The 22,189-nt window shown below is 36.8% G+C and overlaps 1 pseudogene; it reads right to left on the minus strand.

Moving 5' to 3' along the window:
- Positions 1-415: 415 nt before the first annotated feature.
- Positions 416-3,868, minus strand: LOC102242382 (annotated as a pseudogene).
- Positions 3,869-22,189: the final 18,321 nt, after the last annotated feature.

A 22,189-nucleotide genomic window follows, 5' to 3' on the forward strand; every position in this document is an offset into this window, starting at 1 on the left:
AGGCTGGTTGCTCCATGACAGCAAACCATACATCAGCTAGAAGCTTAACAGAGAGAACCAGGGAAAGATACAGCCTTTCGGGGTCAGAATAAATCTTAGTTACTAGTCTCAAAACTATACCTACAAAGAAGCCTGAATTTAATTGTATTATATGGAGAAATTTATGCCCCAGCACATTTTTTTAATTTATTTTTATTTTTATTTTTTTTATTGCGTAAAGTATTACAAAGAGTATTACATAGGTCTCCCTTTTTTTTCTCCCCTTGACATTCCCCCGGCCTCCCCTACCCCCCAGTGTCTTATGTCCATTGGTTATGCTTATATGCATGCATACAAGTCCTTCGGTTGATCTCTTACCCTTTCTTGAAAGTTTTTCAGACTTAAAAGTTCACAAGTTTAGGGCAAAAAAGCTTTATTTGATAAAAAATTATATTAATTCATTTAAAGTATATTATAAATATTTAAGTGTTTTAATATCAACAAATATAATCTATCAAGGCAGAAAGATTGCCATAATTTAGTATAGGTAAATTAAAAACATTCCTAAATCAAAAGCCACTTGTTGTTAACCATTTTCAGGACAGATCATTACTGTTTCTTAATCAGAATAGCTGGAACGCTGCGGGCCTGTCCGCTCATGTTCCCATGCACACATCTGTATGTATCATTCTATATATGCAGTATTCAGACTCACTTGCGCTGAGGGACTTTAGAGACTAGCTCTCAGCTTATTACCTTCAATAACTTTATCTGAGTAAAGCTGATCGATCTCTTCCTGGCTGAACCCAAACTCTTTAAGTATCTCTTCAGTGTGTTCTCCTACTCCTTCTTTCCAAAGAAGGGGTAGCTGGGGTGTTTGACAGCAGAGGCGCCGGGCGGGGACTCACACCCTGCTCCCCATCAGTGATAAATGAGCCCTGCTCCTTGTTATGAGCATGATGGGCAACCTCTTCAAAAGTCCGAACCGGAGTCACGCATGCATCTGTGCCATTAAAGACCCGGCACCACTCCGCCTTTGTCTTCTTGGCAAATACACCTGCAAATTTCTTCTTCATCTCTGGCCAGTCAGCCATGCTCATCTGATTGGGAAGTTCATCGGATTTTAGCCCAAGACCTGAGAGGAAAAACACAATTTCATAAATTATGTTTTGGGTGGAACGATTATATAAAAAAAAAAGAGCTTTAAGCTTACTGTCCCAAATAGGATGTTCTATAAAGGTTTCTCAAATGGGCCAAGAGAAGAAATTCAAACTCCGCCTGCAGTTGGAGCCCAAGGCTGGAGAGGACAGAAGTCCTTCCACCATGCTGGCGTCGATGACCTGACCTCTGCCGGAGCGCGTGTGTTCAAAGAGAGCCATCACGATGCCCAGGGCGCACATGAGGCCGCCACCACCAAAGTCAGCCAGCAGGTTCAGGGGAGCAGAGGGCTTCTCACCGCTGCTGCCAAGTCTGGACAGGACACCTGACAGAGCCAAGTAGTTGATGTCATGGCCTGCTGCCGTGGTGAATCTTCCTGACTGGCCAAACCCGCTCAGCCTGGCATTGATGAGCCTGGGGTTCTCCTTCTGCAGGATCTCGGGTCCCAGCTGGAGTTTCTCCATGACACCCTGGTGGAAGGTTTCCAGCACCATGTCCGCGCTGGCGCACAGGCGCCGCACCACGGCCGCTAAAAACCACCTGTGCCCCCAAGTCCTCCAGGACCATCCCTCAGAACGGGCCGGGGGCCAGGCCCGCCAGCTCCACCACGGAGAAGCCCTGCAGCGCCTTTCTCTCAGAAGGTGGAGAACACAGGCCCTGGGGGCCCTACATCCAGGCCCGGGGGCGCCGCCCTGTATCTATTTTTGCTCATCAGTTTATAAATGGTCTTTATTATCCATAAATGAGTGAGATCATGTGGTATTTTTCTTTCATTGACTGGCTTATTTCACTTAGCATAATGCTCTCCAGTTCCATCCATGCTGTTGCAAATGGTAAAAATTCCTTCTTTTTTACAGCAGCATAGTATTCCATCGTGTAGATGTACCACAGTTTTCTAATCCATTCATCTACTGATGGGCACTTAGGCTGTTTCCAAATCTTAGCTATGGTGAATTGTGCTGCTATGAACATAGGGGTGCATAGATCCTTTCTGATTGGTGTTTCTGGTTTCTTGGGATATATTCCTAGAAGTGGGATCACAGGGTCAAATGGGAGTTCCATGTTTTGTTTTTTGAGGAAACTCCATACTGTCTTCCATAGTGGCTGCACCAGTCTGCATTCCCACCAGCAGTGCACAAGTGTTCCTTTTTCTCCACATCCTCTCCAGCACTTGTCATTTGTTGATTTGTTGATGATAGCCATTCTGACAGGTGTGAAATGGTACCTCATTGTTGTTTTGATTTGCATCTCTCGAATGATTAGTGACTTTGAGCATGTTTTCATATGTCTCTTGGCTTTCTGAATGTCCTCTTTTGAAAGGTGTCTATTTAGATCCTTTGCCCATTTTTTGATTGGATTGTTTATCTTCCTTTTGTTAAGTTGTATGAGTTCCCTATAAATTTTGGAGATTAGGCCCTTATCAGATATAATGTTGGCAAATATGTTCTCCCATGTAGTGGGCTTTCTTGTTGTTTTGTTGATGGTTTCTTTTGCTGTGCAGAAACTTTTTATTTTGATGTAGTCCCATTTGTTCATTTTCTCTTTAGTTTCAACTGCCCTAGGAGCTGTATCAGTGAAGAAATTGCTTTGGCATATGTCTGAGATTTTGTTGCCTTTGGATTCTTCTAGAATTTTTATGGTTTCCTGTCGTACATTTAAGTCCTTTATCCATTTTGAGTTTATTCTTGTGTATGGTGTAAGTTGGTGGTCTAGTTTCATTTTCTTGCATATATCTGTCCAATTTTCCCAACACCATTTATTGAAGAGACTACCTTGGCTCCATTGTATGTTCTTGCCTCCTTTGTCAAATATTAATTGAGCATATTGGTTCGGGCTAATTTCTGGACTCTCTATTCTATTCCACTGATCTATATGTCTGTTCTTGTGCCAGTACCAGGCAGTTTTGAGAACAGTGGCTTTGTAATACAGCTTGATATCTGGCATTGAGATCCCACCTACTTTGTTCTTTCTCAGGATCGCTGCAGCTATTCGGGGTCTTTTTTTATTCCAGATGAATTTTTGGAGAGTTCGTTCTAGATCTTTGAAGTAGGCCATTGGTATTTTAATGGGAAGTGCGTTGAATTTATAGATTGCTTTGGGTAGTATGGACATTTTAATGATGTTGATTCTACCAATCCAAGAACATGGTATGTTCTTCCATCTCTTTATGTCTTCCTCTATCTCTTTTTTCAACGTCCTGTAGTTTTCTGAGTAGAGGTCTTTTACCTCTTTAGTTAAGTTTATTCCTAGGTAGCTTAATTTTTTTGGTGCGATGGTAAATGGGATTGTTTTTATAATCTCTCTTTCTGAAAGTTCACTATTGGTGTATAGAAATGCCTCAGATTTCTTGGGGTTAATTTTGTATCCTGCTACATTGCCAAATTCATGTATTAAGTCTAGTAGCTTTTTGATGGAGTCTCTAGGGTTTTGTATGTATAATATCATGTCATCTGCAAATAAGGACAGTTTTACTTCCTCTTTTCCAATTTGGATGCCTTTTATTTCTTCTTCTTGTCTAATTGCAATGGCTAATACTTCCAGTACTATGTCAAACAGGAGTGGTGAGAGTGGGCATCCCTGTGCCCCAGCACATTTTAAAAAAAACAATAAAACAACCAGACGGCAACTAGCAGCAGTAACAGCTGACTACGATACCAGTAGAGATAGGCACCTTAACAGAAAGATCAGGGAAATAGACAGTGAAATAGGGCCCTGCTAAAACCACTGCCATCCCATGGTAACTGTGCACATACCAAACTTTGTGCTGTCTGAGGTTTCACAATGTGAGGAAAATAGATTTCAATGAACTAGTATACCAAATAAACAATAACAATCCCTGGAAGGGGAGGGCTGTCATTAGTATTCATAATGCTATAATATATCATCTAAAATATCCAATTTTCAACAAAATAATTATAAGACATGCAAAGAAACAGTAAAGTATAACTCACACACAGGAACAACAGAGTAGGCAATAGAAACTGTATTTGAAAGGGCTCAGACATTGAATTCAGTAAATAAAGTCTTCAAAGCAAAAAGTATAAATATGTTTTAATCTAAATTAAGAGATATAAATTATTTTTAAAGAGAACCAAATGAAAATTCTAGAGTTGAAAAAATACAATAATTGAAGTGGAAAAAATCACTAGAGGAGTCAATATTGGATTTGACAGGCAGAAGAATTATTACACTCGAAGAAAGATCGACATATTATATAATCCAAAGAACAGAGAGAATGAAGAAAAACAGAGCCACAGAGCAATTCAGGGCTCAAATAAATACAGCAGCATAAGTAACAGAGTAACAGAAAGAGAGGAAACAGAAAAGGGCAGGAAAATTAGAAGTAATGGCTAAAAACTTCCCCAATTTGGTGAGAAACATTAAACTACACATACAAGAAGTTCAATAAACTTTAAGTGAGATCTAAAGGTAAGGAGATCCAAATATATATAGATTTAAATATATTTTTATTGATTTTTAGAGAGGGAAAGGGAGAGACAGAAACATCGATGAGAGAGAAACATTGAACAGGTGGCCCCTGCATGCCCCCCACTGGGGACTGAGCCCACAGCCTGGGCATGTGCCCTGACTTGGAATCGAACTGCCAACCTCTTGGTTCATGGGTTGCCCCACAGAGGGAAGAGACCAGTGGCAGTGGCGGGGGGCGGGGCTGGCCAGCGGACAGCGCCAGGCCACCAGGTGCCAGAGGGGTTTCCCTCCCCCCCCACATCGCTCCGCCGCTGGTTGCCCCACAGATCGGCCCTGATCGCCAGCCAGGAATAGGGACCCTAACCTATATATTGGGAAGTCTACTCTTTGTAATACTTTAAGCAATAAAACAAAACAAAACAAAACAAACAAACAAACAAAAAACCGGGCCAGGCTATTCTAACACTGAAAAAAACAGGATGATGCAGCGATGACAGGCTTGCACCTTTTGTGGTCAGCCCTGATTCTGACACTTATAACTGTGTGACAAAGCCAATTACTTCTTTGTGCTTTAGTTTTCCACCCATAAGATGGGGAAAATGGTACTACTGCCTCAGAAGGATCATGTTATGTACTACTTTTTATAATCAGGGCAAAAAAAATGTAGCTGCCCACACAACAGCACGATGCCCTTCACCTGTATGAAAAGTATGGTCACTGATGCATGCAGCATCCTGGATTGTGAGAGGGATGTCTGACTGCCGGTGTAGGCCCGACATCCTCCAAGGGGTCCCGGATTGCGAGAGGATGCAGGCCTGGCTGAGGGACTCCGCCCCCCCCCCCATGCATGAACTTCATGCACTGGGCCTCTAGTTAAGTAAATAAAATTATGAATTGGATTGTGATAAATTAAGATGTATATGGTAAGCCCTATAGCAACAATTAGGAATGTAATTCAAACAAATATGGTGAAAAATAATAAAAATAATTAAAATGTTACATTAGAAAATATTCATTTAATGCAAAAGAAAGCATCAAAGTACATATAGAGGGGGTAAAAGACACAAAACAGAAAACCAGAAGTAAAATGACAGATGTAAATCCAACTATATTAATAGCATTAAATATGAATGGTTTAATCAATCCAATCAAAAGTCAGAGGTTGTCATATTGTATTAAAAAACAAGATTCAGCTAAATGCTGTCTAGTAGACATACACTTTAGATCGAAAGATATAAATTACTTGAAATTAAAAGAATGGAAAAAGACATATCATGAAAATAGCAACCATAAGAAAGGTTGAAGTGGCCTTACTATGATAAAATATTTACTAGAGAAAAAAATTTACTCATAAAATAGTTACATTATATAACAATGAAAGAGTCAATCCATCAGGAAGGAATAACAATTATAAACCATGTATATAGCTAACAACAAAGCCCTAAAATACATGAAGCAAAATTTGACAAAATCAAAGGAATAGGCAATTCAACAATAATAGCTGGTGACTTCAACACCCCATTTTCAATAATGATTAAAACAACTAGGGCCCTAGCTGGTTTGGCTCAGTGGATAGAATGTTAGCCTGTGGACTGAAGGGTTCTGGGCTCAATTCTGGCCAAGGGCACATATCTGGGTTGCGGGCTTGACCTCCAGTAAGGGGTGAGCAGGAGGCAACCGATCAATGATTCTCATCATTTATGTTTCTATCTCTCTCTCCCTCTCCCTTTCTCTCTGAAATCAATAAAAATATATTTAAATAAAAACAACTAGGCAAAACAAAGATATATAACACTTAAAAAAAACTAACAACCAAACAGACATAAGAGACTCTCCAACTGATGAGCAGAATATACATTCTTCTCAAGTATACACAGAACGTCGGTTAGACATTTGTAGACCATCTGCCAGGCCATAAAACAATCCTCAATACATTTAAAAGGCCATAAACCATACAAAGTATGTTCTATGACTACAATGAAATAAAACTAAAAATCAATAACAAATAAATTTGGGAAATTTACAAATATATGTAAATTAAACAATATACTTCTAAATAACCCATGGATCTATGAAGAAATTGCAATGGAAATTATAAAATATTTTGAGATGCATAAAAATGAAGACATGACATACCAAATTTATGGGATGCAGTATCACATTGCTTGAGAAAAATTTACACCTGTGTCTCCATTAAAAAAGAAGATCTCAAATCAAGAACCTTCTACCTTAAGACAATGAAAAAAAATGAGTAATCTAAACACAAAGAAAGCAGAAGAAAATAAATATTAGAAAGGAGATCAATGAAATAATAAGTAAAAAATAGAGAAAAATCAATAAAACTAGAATTTAGTTACTTCAAAAGTTCTATAAAATTGAGAAACCTTTAGCCTGACAAAGCAAAACAAAGAGAATAATCAAATTAGTAGAACCAGGAAAGAAATGGAGGGCATCACTACTGACCTCACAGAATTTTTTTTTAAATAGGACTTCTAGAAATTAAAAATATGATATCCAAACTAAAAAGAATCATAGAATGAATTAACAACATAATACACACTCCAGAAAAAGATCAGTAAACTTAAAGACTAAACAATAGAAACCACCTCAAATGAAGCACAGAGAGAAAAGTCACTAAAAATAAAAAATAAAAACAGATCATTGGACTCCCAGAAATAGATAAAGGCAAAAAAATTAGCCAACAATTTACTAATTTTTAAAAAATGATAAACCTGAAAATTCAAGGTCACCAAATCTCAAGCAAGGCAATAAAGAGAACCACCTAAGGCATCCATAACCTAATTCTTTAAGCTACTGATGAAAAGAAAATGCTAAAAGCAACCAAATTAAAGGCATATTATACAAGCATACCTTGCTTTATTGCACTTTATTGCACTTCACAGATACTGTATTTTCTACAAGACCTTCTAACAGTAAAAAGACTAAGACCCACTGAAGTCTCAGAGGATGGTAAACATTTTTTAATAATGAATTACTTTTTAAATTAAGGCAGTGATGGCGAACCTATGACACGCGTGTCAGAGGTGACACGCAAACTCATTTTTTTGGTTGATTTTTCTTTGTTAAATGGCATTTAAATACATAAAATAAATATCAAAAATATAAGTCTTTGTTTTACTATGGTTGCAAATATCAAAAAATTTCTATATGTGACACGGCACCAGAGTTAAGTTAGGGTTTTTCAAAATGCTGACACGCCGAGCTCAAAAGGTTCGCCATCACTGAATTAAGGCATGTACACTGTTTTTCTTTTTAATCATGATGACATTGTACACTAAGTAGACTACAGTATAATATAAACATAATTTTTATATGCACTGGGAAACCAAAAAAATTCACATGACTAGCTTTGTTGCAATATTTGCTTATTGAATGGTCTGGAACCAAACCTACAATATCTCCGAGGTATGCCTGTATAGAGGAACAAAGGCAAGAATTACTACAGACATCTCATCAGAAACTGTGCTATTTAGAAGACAGTGGGTAACATCTCTAAAATGATGAAAGAAAAGTCTATCAACCTGGAATTCTTTATCCAGTAAAATTGTCTTTTAAAATTGAGCACTAAATAAAGAAGTTCTCAGGCCAACAAAGGCTGAGAAAATTCATCACCAGTAGACCTACATTCTAAGAAATTTTACATGAAGCTCTCAGGCAGATAAAAAGATGATACCAGAAGAAAACTTTGGTTTATGTAAAGAAATGAAGAGTGCCATAAATGGTAAATAGAAAATTCCTTTTATAATTTAAAATATTTCCTTAAAAGGTAAAATGATGGTTTAAAACAAAAATGATAATGCATTGTGGGGTTTACATGATGTGTAGAAGTAAAAGTATGTATGACAACAGTGCAAAAAATAGGAGGGGCAAAATAAAACTATATCTTTGTATAGTTCTTACATTATATGTGAAGTAGTATAATAGTATTTTAAGGAAGACTGTAATAAGTCCAACTAGTGCAACAACTCAAAGACATATAATGAGTAAGCCAATAGTGGAGATAAAATCAAGTTATTAAAAATTAAATTACTCCAAAATAAAGCAAGAACAGAGAGAAAAAAGAACTAGAGAGCAGATAGAAAAAAAATAGAATTTAAATAGCAAAATGGTAGATTCAAACCAAATGTAACCACAACTACATTAAATGAAAATTACCTAAACATTCTAATTAAAACCCATATTTGTGAGATTAAATTAAAAAAAAAAAACACAAGCAAACTCTTTGCTGTCTATAAAAAGCACCGATTTGAAATGCAAATATATAGTTTACAAGTGAAAGACCAATTTCCAGTTTTGGCCAAGATGGAGTAAGCCCTCAACAGCCTGTCTCTCTGCTGATACAACTACTAGGTGTACCGGTTAATAATGGGGATTTTTTTTCAATAGATGGAGTTACACATATGTTGATAAATATACGATTTGATATGTATGCTATTTTGTTGTATTGACAGCAAGCTTCAAAACTTCATATGTCAAATTTTCTGAAGGTTTTAACATCATAGATATTTTTTACGCTTAAAAATGTCGAATTTCATGCCAAAAAAAAAGAGCATTTGCAGAAAGTTTTAATTCATTACTTTATTTTGAAGAAAAGTGCTGCTATACTTGGGAAGCTTATGGTGAACATGCTCCATCTCAAGATACTTGTGAACACTGGTTTAAACGCTTTAAAAGTGATGATTTCGATGTGAAAGACAAAGAACATTCAGGTCAACCGAAAAACTTTGAAGACCAAGAATTACACGCACAAATTTTTGTGCACCTGGCCTCTAGTGTAAACTATAATTCAAATAAAGTTGAAGTAGCTATATTAAAATAAGACAAAGTAGACTTCAGAATAAAAAATATTTCTAGGGATATTACATAGTGATAAGAGAATCAATTCAGCAAGAAATCATAATAATCCTGTATATGTATATAACTAATAACAGAGTTTCAGAGTACATGAAGCAAAAAGTGATAGAACTGAAAACAATAAATAGGGCAATAAAAAATTACAGTTGGATATTTTAATACTCTTTTTTTCAGCAATCAATAAAACAAGTAGACAGACAATCAGTAAGGATATAGAACTGCACAACTCTATTAATCAACTTTACTTAATTGACATTTATAAAAACACTCCATCCAGCAAGAGTAAAACACATAGTCTTTACAAGTGAACAAGGAATATTCACCAAGTTAGATAATATTCTGGTTCATAAAAACAAACCTCAAAAAGTCTTTGTTAAAATTTTGGTTTAAAAAGAGCACATAGGGGGATGGGGGGGGATAAGGAGATGTTTGTAATACCTTAATCAATAAAGGAAAAAAAAAGAAAAAAAAGCACATAGCATAAAATTTACTGTCTTAACCATTTTTATGTCTACAGCTCAGTAGTGTTAAGTATATTCAGAAGTTTTTCATCTTGTAAATCTGAAACTATACACATTAAACAACTCCCCTTTTTCTTCTCCTCCCCACCCCTGGTAATCACTATTCCATTCTCTTTCTATAAATTTACCTACTTTAGATACATCATATAAGTGGAATAATACAGTATTTGTCCTTTTATGACTAGCTTATTCCACTTAGCATAATGTTCTTAAGGTCCATCCATGTTATAGCATGTGGCAGCTGGATTCCTTTGTTGTTGTTTAAGATTTTATATATCAACTAAATGGATTTGTAGCTAGATTACATGCTCCAGATTGAAAACATATTTCAGCCATGGGTCCAAATCAGTGAAATAAAATATAAATTGATGAATGTTAATTCCCACCATTTACGTTTAAATACCACCAACTATAACAAGAGCTGCCTTTGTTGGAAACTTACTGTGTACCAGGTTCTATGCTAATAATTACATATACTTTGTTTTGCTTAACACCCTTCTATAAAATAGGTATTCAATTATTAGGAACTCTATTTAAAACATGGAAACCAAAGCTTAGAGGGCAATATCTTCAATGTCGCAATGATGGTAAATATCTGTGCTGAGATTCAAATCTAGCTGGTCTGCTTCCAAGCTTAATTTTTGCATGGTAATGCTGCTCAGAAAATCAGTTGAACAAATGAATATTGCATAGTGAAATCCTCAAGTAATTTCAGCTCTGAAATTTTGAGTTTACCACCATCTTAATGTAAGAACGGGGACTATAAAACTAACATAAAGTTAGGTGCCATGGGGTTTTCCTTATTTTTTTAAGGCTGAATAATATTCCATGGTACATATTTACCATATTTTGTTTATCCCTTTATCAGTTCATGGATGCTGCTTCCACTTCTTGGCTATTGTAAGTAGTGCTGCTATGAACATAGGTGTGCAAATACCTCTTAAAGATCCTGCTTTCAATTCTTTTGGATGTATATATAATATTAGAGGCCCAGTGCATGGGGTTCCTCGGCCTGGCCTGCGGGGATCAGGCCAAAACTAGCTCTCTGACATCCCCTAAGGGGCCCCGGATTGAGAGAGGGCACAGGCCAGGCCAAGGGACCCTATTGGTGTATGATTTGGTTTGGGTCAGGGAGGGACCACTGGAGAGCTCTAGGGCTTGCCCAGCCCATCTCACCCAGTCCCAATCGGCTGGACCCCAGAAGCAAGCTAACATAACAGTTGGAGTGTCAGACCCCTGGTGGTCAGTGCATGTCATAGCGACTGGTTGGACAGTGGAACGAACAGTCAGACACTTAGCATATTAGGCGTTTATTATACAGGATGGGATTGCTGAAACATATGGTAGTGTTTTATATATGTAGTTGACAGTATTACAGATGTCTCCCATTCCCCCACCACTTTTGCTCCCCTCTACCCAGCCCCAGCCCACCCCAGGCCTTCACCCTACTATCGTCTGTGTCCATGGACTATGCATATAAGTTCTTTAGTTAATCTCTTTCTGTCCCTGCCACCTCCCTCCCCTCTGAGTTTCATTCTTAATTTGTTTAGGAAATACCATACTGTTTTCCATAATGGTTTCATTACTTTACAATACCACTGACAGTGCACAAGAGTTCCAATTTCTCCACATTCTCACAAATACTTGTTTTCTGATATTAGCCATGGAAATAGGTATAACAAAAAGGTTTTTAGAAATTGAAATCATACAAAGTATGCTCACTAACCACAATGGAAATAACTAGAAATAACATAAAAATATATTTTAAAAAATCCCCCACATATCTGGAAATTAAACAACATACATCAAAATAAGCCATGAATCAAACGCAAATTCTCAAGGGAATTTTAAAATATTTTTAATTTAATGAGAATGAAAATTCAACATATTAAAATTTCTTGAATGTAGTTACAACACTGTGGACAGGGAAAATTCCATCATTAAATTCTTATATTAGAAGATAAAGAAAAATTGAAATTAGTAACCTAAGCTCCCAATTTAAACACTAGAGAAAGAAAGCAAATTAAACCCAAAGCAAGAAGAAAGGATATAGATAAGAGTAGAAATAAATGAAATTATTTGTCTCTGTTATGTTTCTATTTTTAATCAACCCAAAATCTGGACCTTTAAAAAGATCAATAAAATTGATAAACCTATAGCCATAACAACCAAGAAAATAGGAGAGAAGATACAAATTACCAATTTTAGACATGAAAACGGGGCATCACTCTTGACCCCACAACAGTAAAAGATAATAATGGAAAACTACAAATAACTCTATGGCCATAAATTTGATAACTTAGACAAAATGGGTCAATTCTTTTAAAAATAGAAACTTTTTTATTTTGTATTTGTTTCAGGTGTACAGGATAGTGGTCAGACAATTATATAATTTACCGTGATTCCCCCTAATAAGTCTAGTTCCCACCTGGCACCATACATAGTTATTACAATATTATCGACTATATTCTATATGCTGTACTGTACATTCCCGTGACTGTTTTGCAACTTTTTACTTCTTTCACATTTTTCACCCACCCCGCCTTTCTCTTCCTATCTAGCAACCCTCAGTTTGTTCACTGTATCTATGAGTCTGCTAAAAAATAGAAAATATTACAGCTCACTGGATAATAAATAGATAACCCTAATAGTTGCACATATATTTTAAAAACGGATTTGTTGCTAAAAACCTCCCAGTAAGAAAAAATTCTAGCCCAGATGGCTTCACTGGTAAATTCTACCAAACATTTAAGGAACACACAATACCAATTTCACACGAACTTCTGGGAAATACAGAGAAGGGAGAACTTCCCATCTTATTTTATATGAGGCTAGTACTATCCTGATACCAAAGCCAAATAAAACATTACAAAAAAGAAACTATAGATCAATATCTCTCAGAGACATAGATGTAAAAATCAATAACATATCAAAAACTAATCAACATAATTCACCATATCAACAAAATAAAAAAAGCAAATGATCATCTCAATAGGTACTCAAAAAAGCATTTAACAAAATTCAACATCTATTCTTTATAAAAATTTCAAGCAAACTAGGAATAGATAAAAAAAAAAACCCCAAAACTCCAGGCTGCTAAAGATCATCTATAGAAATCTAGTGTTAAGAAGATAATGGTGAAAGACTTAATGTTTCCCCCAAGGTTAAGAACAAAATAAAACAAAACAAATCTATTCTTGCCACTCCCATTCAATTGCTATATCAGTGTTCAGAGAAAATTTATAGTATTAAATGTTTATGTTAGTACAGGAAAAAGTTCTCAATTCAATAATCTAAGCATTCAACTTAATAAAACTAGAAAAATAGCAAATTAAGCTCAAAATAAGCAAAATGAAATAAGTGATATAAGAACAAAAAGTCAATGATTTTTTAGTTGAGAAAAATCAATGAAATCAAAAGCTGGCTCTTTAAAAAGATAAATACGCCCTGGCTGGTTTGGCTCAGTGGATAGAGTGTTGGCCTGTGGACTGAGGGGTCTTGGGTTCGATTCCAGTAAAGGGCACATGCCAGGGTTGCTGGTTCGATCTCCAGTGGGGGGCATGCAGGAGGCAGCCAATCAATGATTCTCTCTCATCATTGATGTTTCTATCTTTATCTCCTCTCTGAAATATATATATATATGAGTGCATTGGGACAACAAATCAATGCTTCTCTCTCCCTCTGTCTCTCTAAAGTCAATTCAAAAGATTTAAAAAAGATATATATAATTGATAAATCTCTAGCTATACAAACTAAGAAAAAAGGGAAAGAAGACACAAATTACCAATATAGGGAATAAAAGTGGGGTTAGCACAACACATCCTGCAGGCATTAAAAAGACAAAAAGAGGATTTTACAAAAAACTCTATGCCCATAAATTCAACACTTAGTTGAAACAGACTAATTCTTTGAAAGATACAAAATAACAAAACTCATTCAAGAAGAAAGAGACAACCTGAACAGTTCTATACCTACTAAATAAATTGAATATATAGTTATAAACTTTCCAACAAAGAAAACTCCAGGTAGACATGATTTCATTGGAGAATTCTACTAAATCTTTAAAGAAGAAATCCTATATAATAAAAGCTTAATATGCAAATCAACCGAATGGTGGAATGACCAGTGGAACAACCGGTCGCTATTATGTGCACTGACCACCAGGGGGCAGACACTCAATGCAGGAGCTGCCCCAGCCCGCAGGCCCCAGGCCAGCCAAGGCAGGTGCCAGCAGGGACCCCTAATTGTCCTGCTGGTCACCCTGCAGAGGGAGGTGACTGGCGGCGGTTGCAGGGGGTGGGGCCAATGAGTGGGCGGCGCCAGGCCAGCCAAGGTGGGTGCCAGTGCCCCCCCCCAATCACCCCACCGATCACCCCACAGATTGGGCCTGATCGCCAGCTAGGCCTAGGGACCCTACCCATGCACGAATTTCGTGCATCAGGCCTCAAGTAAAGTATAATAAAACTCACCAATTTTACATGAACAATTTGATGAAGTTTGACATATATGATTTTCTTCTCAGGATAAAAGTAGAAAATTGATGTCTGGGAGTTAATACTAACTAGCACTAACTTACATAAAGCAATGAAGGGGGTAGGATAACTGTCATAAATATTTTGCATTATGGTCCACTGATCAAAACTCACAAAATATAGATACTACCTTACTAAAGGGCTCACAGCACTGGGCAATTTCCCTTTCCATCATCACACACACTTTTTAGCACCTCTTGGGTACACAAAACTGAACTAAGGAAGTAACAGTCTAGCTGCAAAAGCAAAACTTGCAATGTTAAATGTGGCTCCAGAGAGGTATGATTTGAGGGTTTGAAGGCTGAATAGGATATAAAATAAGGCTACCACTTTCATTTACATTTTAGCAGCCATTTCATAGTAGTAAGTCATAATGCTTGCTGTCCCCCAAACCTCAGGAGCTCAATTCTTATAGTCTTGTCATGGTAAATGACACTGCCTCTGTATGGAATGTCCCTCCCCCATCTTTTCCACCAAGTCATATCCCCTCATGTTTTGAAAACCCTCATCAAGACTCATCTCCTCGAGGATGGATTAACTGATTAATTCATTTGCTCATTCCAAAATATTTATCAAGCACCTAATACATCTAGGTACTATGGATATAGCAGTGAGCAAAACAAAATCCTAATCCTAAAATAATACTGCCATTCTAAGGGGAGAACATAAACAAGTAAATAAATGAAAACTATTTAAAGTAGAGGATAAATGATACAAAGAAAAATAAAGCAGAAGATGTCAAACAAAGAGGGTAGGCAGAAGAGTTTTGTGTGGTCTGGGAAGGATAGCTGTGACTTGAAGAAAGACTTGAAAGAAGTGAATAAGCAAACCAGATGGTGTGGATCTGTTGAGGCTGGAGGGAGACATTCCACACAGAGGGATCAGAAAGTGCAAATGTCCCTTAGCATGCTTGGTATGCTTAACTGGTACTAAGAATAAGGGGTGAAGTGGCAGAAAGTGTGGTCAAAGAGGTAGCTTTGTGTAGGCCATATTAAGGACTGTTGAGCTCAGAAGCCAAATGGAGCAGAAGAGCAACACGATTTGATGTGTGTTTTAAAAGGATCATTAAGGCTTCTGGGTGGAGATTAGAATAAAATAAGGTGAAAAGGTGAAGCAGAGATGCTTAGGAGGCTATTGAAACAATCTAGTTCAGAGATATCAGGGTGGTTGTAATCAAGAGGATGTGACATAGTTTGGATAAAATTAGAATGTTTAGCTGATAGAATTGCTAGGAGATTGTCTGAGAGATGTGAGAGAAAGAGAAGAACTAGGGTGTAATTGCCAGAGCAATGTGCTTTTGAAGGCAAAAACTGTAATCTAGTGCATAGGTGAAGTGCTGGCTTTAGATGAAAAACATAGGCAGTGTATCGATAGTAACAGGAGAGAAAGAATATAGAAAAAAATAGGCACAGATACAAGTAGATGAGTAAGTGTGGGAGTAAAAACTTTTGGAGGTTTCACAATGGATTGCTTTCTCTTAATATGGAACTGAAGAGGAAATATGTGATGGAGATTTAAAGAGAGAAGAGTCCAGGAAATATAGTCATCCAAGGATACCACTCTAACCACACTCACCCAGATCCATTTGTTCACTTCACTAAACCCGAAGCACCTCCACATCAATTTCCACCCAGCTAGATTCATTTTCCTTATGTTCATCTATGCTCTGTATTTTCTCTGGCTCCTTCATTTTTTTTTTCCAGCTGAATCTGTCACTCCATCCCATTCTCTTGTCTTACCATCCTACACTCTAGCCATGCCAAATTACACTTGATCCCTGAATACATCAAATCCTTCAATTCCCCCTTCCTCTACCTGAAATGTACATCAGTCCTTTCTCCACAAGGTATTTTTTACTAATCATTATACACTTAGCTCAAAGGTCACCTATTCAGTAGTACCACAGGCAGATGTAATCTCTCTTTTGTGCTCTTATGCCTCCCCTATAGCACTTATTTTGCTATTTCAAATGTATTTAGCTATCTAACTTCCCCACTAGCTCTATTACTCATCCTTTATCATAAGCAGTCAGTGCAATGCTGGGCACATAGTCTATTGACAAATGTTTATTAAATGAGTTGATGCGTAGGAATGATGGGATTAAAAATAATAATACAACAAAAGTGTGAATTGACAGGTGAAACACAAATAAAAATTTATTAACGTACCTAAACAAGATATATTTCTATGAAATATTTTAGGAATTGGGGGAAAAACAGGAAATCTCAGTAATCTTAATGAAGCAGATTTAACTTTTTTAAAAATAAATATTTTATTGATTTTTTACAGAGAGGAAGGGAGAGGGATAGAGAGCTAGAAACATCGATGAGAGAGAAACATCGATCAGCCGCCCCCTGCACGTCCCCCACCGGGGACGTGCCCACAACCAAGGTACATGACCTTGACCAGAATCGAACCTGGGACCCTTCAGTCCGCAGGCTGATGCTCTATCCACTGAGCCAAACCGGTTAGGGCAAGCAGATTTAACTTTTAACAAAGATGGTAAAATGAGACCTGACAGGATAATGGACAGCACAGCAAACACCCCTCTTTTTTCATCAAGTACATACAGCAACAGATAGAACAGGCTTTTAGTCTGAAGTGTTTTTAAGGCAGATGTTGACTCTAGAAAACAGATATCTGAAGATCTCTGATCATAATAGTAGATATATCCCAAGTTACTATATGTTCTACACAATAAAGAACAAATGCTTTAATGTGTGTGGATCTGCAATACATAAAGCACTTTCACATGTATTATCTCATTTCATTCCCACAACAACCCTGTTAGATAGGTATTATGTCCTCCTTTTAGACATGAGGAACTATGTCTCAGGGAATCACTAATCTAATATCACATAGTCAGTAAGAAATTAAGAGACAGAGCTGGGGTTCTAATCTGGGTCTGTATGACTGTAAATATATTGTTCACTACAGAGGCTGAGATTATGGGTGTGTTTTTTCACGGTTTTTCAACAGGTACACTAAAATGAAGCCAATAAATTATTGACATGGTTGTATTCTTTTTGTCTCTTCTATCTTTTCCCCCTTGGTCCTTCACTCTGAATAGAATATTTTCTATTGAATTATCTTTCACTTGACCAATGTTCTCTTGAACTATATCTAATCTGCTGCTCAACTCAACTATCCAATTTTTTTATTTTAGTTGTTATAATGTTCAGTTTCAGAATTTCCTTTCTTTCATGTAAAATCTAGTTCTATGCTGATATTCTCCATAATAATCACAGTTAGGCTGAGTTTCTTAAGTCTAATGTCTCAACCACATGTCAAGACCCTTCTATTGTCCGTTTTTTCTTGTAGTCCTATGACATAGTATTATTGGTTGACCTGTATCCTCCCCCAAAATTCATATGTTGAAGTCCTAACCCCTATTATCTCAGACTATTATCTTATTTGGAAATAGGGTCTTTACAGAAGTAATCAAGTTAAACTGAGTTAATTAGGGTGGGATCTAATCCAGTATAACTGGTATCCTTATAAAAAGGGATGCGTTTAGACAAAGAAATATACATAGAGGAAAGACAATGTGAAGAGACATAGGGAAAACATGTCTACAAGCCAAGGAGAGAGACCTGGGACAGATCCTTCCCTCACAGCATTCAGAAAGCAACAAAACTTGTCAATACATTGATTTTTGACTTCTAGTATCCAAAACCATGAGACAATAAATTTTGGTTGTTTAAGCTACAAAGTCCGTGGTACTTTGTTATGTTAGCCCTAGCAAACTCATACTTGTAAGCCTAGTAACTTTTGATTAAATGCCAGATACTGCATATTAAAAGTTAGAGGAGCTCTGTATGATATTATCTTCCTTCAGAGAAGATTTACTTTTGCTTCTGCCAGGTGATGAAGGACAGATCACTTTAATTCTACCCGAGATTGAGCTGATTCAAAGCTGTGTTTTAGTCTTTATGAGGAATGGTATTTTTCTAGTTCATCATTACTCTTAGACTTTAGCCCTTTGGGGATCCCAACTGAAAACCCGGGGTAATTACCAGGGTCCCTCCTTTTTGGCAGGCTCTAAATTCCAATTTCTGTCTCTCTAGCATTGTGAAATTGCAGAAAGCTATGCTTAGCTACTCAGATTTGTACCTGCCACTTTCTGCTTAACTGCTCAACCTCTTTACCTATACCACTTACAAATCAGCAAATGATGCAAGGGGGGAAGTAGCATAAAATATTGGAGTAAATTCATTGTTTTTTCCTTTTTTTTTTTTTTGGTATCTTGCGCTCTGAAGTCCTGATTATAATGGTATCCCTGAACTCTAACTTTTGTCTCTATAGCCCTATCAGACTGCTGAAATCTCTGTTCAATTTGTCTCTTAGTTACTATTTTTATTTTGGCTTTTTAGTCTCTCTACACATAGCAGTTGCATTGGCAAATGCCTTGAAAAGAAATGTAGTACAGAATGTCAGGCTCACCTAAATACACGACTTCCTCTCTAGGATTTTGACTCCTAGTTGTTGTGGTAGTTCTCTGGTGCTTTCAAACAAGTATTTTATAATTTTATTCAGCTTTTAGTTCTTCTTGAGGGATAATTGATGTAATACAAGTTAATATGTCAAACACGAAGCATAAGTCCCCACAGTCATGGTTTCTAATTCCATTGACATGCCTGCCCTTGGTTCATTCATTCATTCATTAGTTTCAGCATGTATTGAGCACATGGTATGTGTCAATAACTCTATAAGACTGAGAAATAAAAAGTCCCCATTGTTAAGAAACTCACAGTGGAATTGTTGGGGGTAGGACCACAAACACAAATGGTGAAAATACAATGCTGATGTGCTTAAAACGAAAGGTATGTAGAAGATGTAATATGGAAGAAATGGAAGTAACTAACTTTGTCTGGTGCAGGGGTCAAAAACTGATCACAGGGTCGTGGCCGGTGTGGCTAAGTTGGTTAGAGTGTCATCCCATATATGATAAGTTTGCAAGCCCAATACCCGGTCAGCAAACATACCCAGGTTGTGGGTTCCATACCCAGTTGGCGTGTGTACAGGAGGCAACCGATCATTGTTTCTCTCACATCAATGTTTCTCTCTCTCCCTCTTCCTCTTCCTTCCTTCCTTCCTTCCTCTAAAATCAATGGAAACATGTCCTTGGATGAGGCTCTGCCTCCTCTCTCTCAAATCAATAAAAATATATTTTCAGGTGAGGATAGAAAAAGAAAATTTTTAAAAGTGATCACAGGATAGGAGACATTTGAGGTTAAGTCAATAAGAATATGCCAGATAAATAAGAAGTTGGAGAAATAGAAGAAAAGTACTGCAAGAGGATGTAACATTATGTGAGTAAATATATGGCAGTAACCATGGAAAATTATGATTAGTTTGGTACTGGTGGAGCTAGATGAGTGATAGAATGTGCTAGGCCATAAAGAAGAAAATGCAAACAAAGTTCTGAGTGAAGAGGATTCTATCTCTGTCCTAAAAGTTACAGATCATGTAGTGAATGGATGATGATATTCCCACGGGTAGAAGTCTATTACATGCTCAGTCAGATTCACGGAGAATTTAACAACAGAAATTTAAGACTTCTTCAGCCAATGGTGTATAAATTCAAAGGCAGCATTATCATGCTTACGAAGCAATGTAGTAGGATAACAAAGCAATGAAGTCAAATCTTTGGTTCTCCTGGCTGGTTTACAGGGGAAAGAAATGAAACTTCTAAAATTCTGTAGTAGATATTGTGTGGTCAAGAATTAAAATTATTTAAGTCTCATTTCCTAAGTTTATAAACTCAGCTATCCATTATAAAGTTCAACAACAGCAAAAAGTTCTAATTATTTGGAAGCTTTTTGTCCATGTTTGCCCTCAATGACATTGCCATCAAAGAGCAATGTATGAAATGCCTACTTACTTATGAGGCTGAATATCCAGTAAGTCTGATAGGATTTCTCCCTTTTGTGGATTTAAAATACAAAATGGCAAACAATACAAAACTATCCCACAAAGATACCAAGAAAGCAGTATAAACACATTGAACATCTACATAAACTGACAAGAAAAGTGTTTACATGATCTATGCCTCATGGAGCTGTCACTTCTGTGACACTGAGGTCAGCAGAGTTTAATGAAGGAGATGAGATTTCCAGCTCTCTCAGTCTGACAGCAGAGGAAGGGTTTGGCAGACAAAGGAGAGGATATTATTCCAGACACATGGTACAATGTGGAAACAGTCTAAGCAAGAGGCTCCTTCACAAAGAAGAAGCCAGAATATGTTTCCCTAAGAAAAGCAAAGTCATGGATTGAGCTAAAGGAAGAAACAAGGAAAGAGCAGTGGGCTACGAAAGCCTAGAGAGGAGTCATCTGCAGTTCAGGCCCAAGGGCTCAGTCCCTTAAATCTACTTTTCTCTGGCAAATTACAGTTACGTAAATGAACAAAAAGAACCCCCAACCACCACAAATCAATTTCTTATTCCTGCAAAGGACTTAAGACCATTCTACAAGCATATAAACAAGCCACATCTGGGAATTAATTTACCAATGAAACATCATTGAGAAAATACAGTACCTACCTAGCCACTGTACACCACCATTTCATGATACCAACAAGAAAAAAAACCTAGATCTTGTGTCATTTCAATTATATTCCTGATAATGGAATCCAATTTACTCAAGTTAGAAATTGTTCATAATGCCAGTGCTGGCCCTCAAAAATAACCCAGAACATTCAAAAGGTTAGGGTTAGCAATACCTTAGTTCCAAACATCTCCAAAAGAATAACAACAATTAGGATTCTTATTCTCCCCAGGGGTGGAGGTGAAGAGCTAAGAAAAACAACAAAAAATAGGTGGAGGAAAGGAGGAAAGGTTGAATCTCTGAAGAAAACTCACATCCTTAAGATTACATAACACTGCCCAGAACTAACTGAACTACAGCAGAAAAATTTCAAACACATTCCAACATGCCTCTAATTAAGATAGTTTTGGGAGGTTCCAGAATTATAGGTATCAAACATGAAACCTAAAGAATTCACCAAGATTAAAAAGATTACCAACTCTAACTCCGAGGAAAATACACTGGAAGAAACAGGTTAGTTAGAATACACTCATAATGATGTCAATTTGCTGACTTTCATACAATTGCTACATCATTTTAGGTACAATCATTAGTGATAAACATCTGAATGACAATGGTTTGGGCACTGTATAAAACATTAAATTAGATATGATTCTTGTTTAAAAAGTTCAAATCAAGTGCCTAATAAACTGCATTTTTCACCAGAGAAATATGTTGATGTTCTATAACCATGAACTTATTTTACAACACAGCAAGAAATATATGTAGGACATAATGATAATGTGAAATGTCTAACAAGATAGAATTTTTGTAGCATGTAGAAGCAAGCTAAGTACCCACATGAGGTATGCATTTTGAAATATTTATGGATGGTTAACCAGAAAGGCTAATTTAACACCTACACATCAATTGCATGGAGACAGAGCTGTGAAGCATTTGCATTTACTACTCAGTGAGAGGACCATCACCAACACTAGCATAAGAATGCCAGTCACAATTAAATTACATGAAATTTCACAATTTAAAAGATATGCAATCTCTTTCCCTGAGAACTTTAATTTACATAAGCTGTCTGGAAAGCTCTCAAAAATAAAATTCTGACTATAAAATTACAATAAAGGAGAACAGGATAGGTATCAAGAAATAGTT

Source organism: Myotis brandtii, unplaced genomic scaffold (genome assembly GCF_000412655.1).
Source record: "Myotis brandtii unplaced genomic scaffold, ASM41265v1 scaffold1027, whole genome shotgun sequence".
NCBI lineage: Eukaryota > Metazoa > Chordata > Mammalia > Chiroptera > Vespertilionidae > Myotis > Myotis brandtii.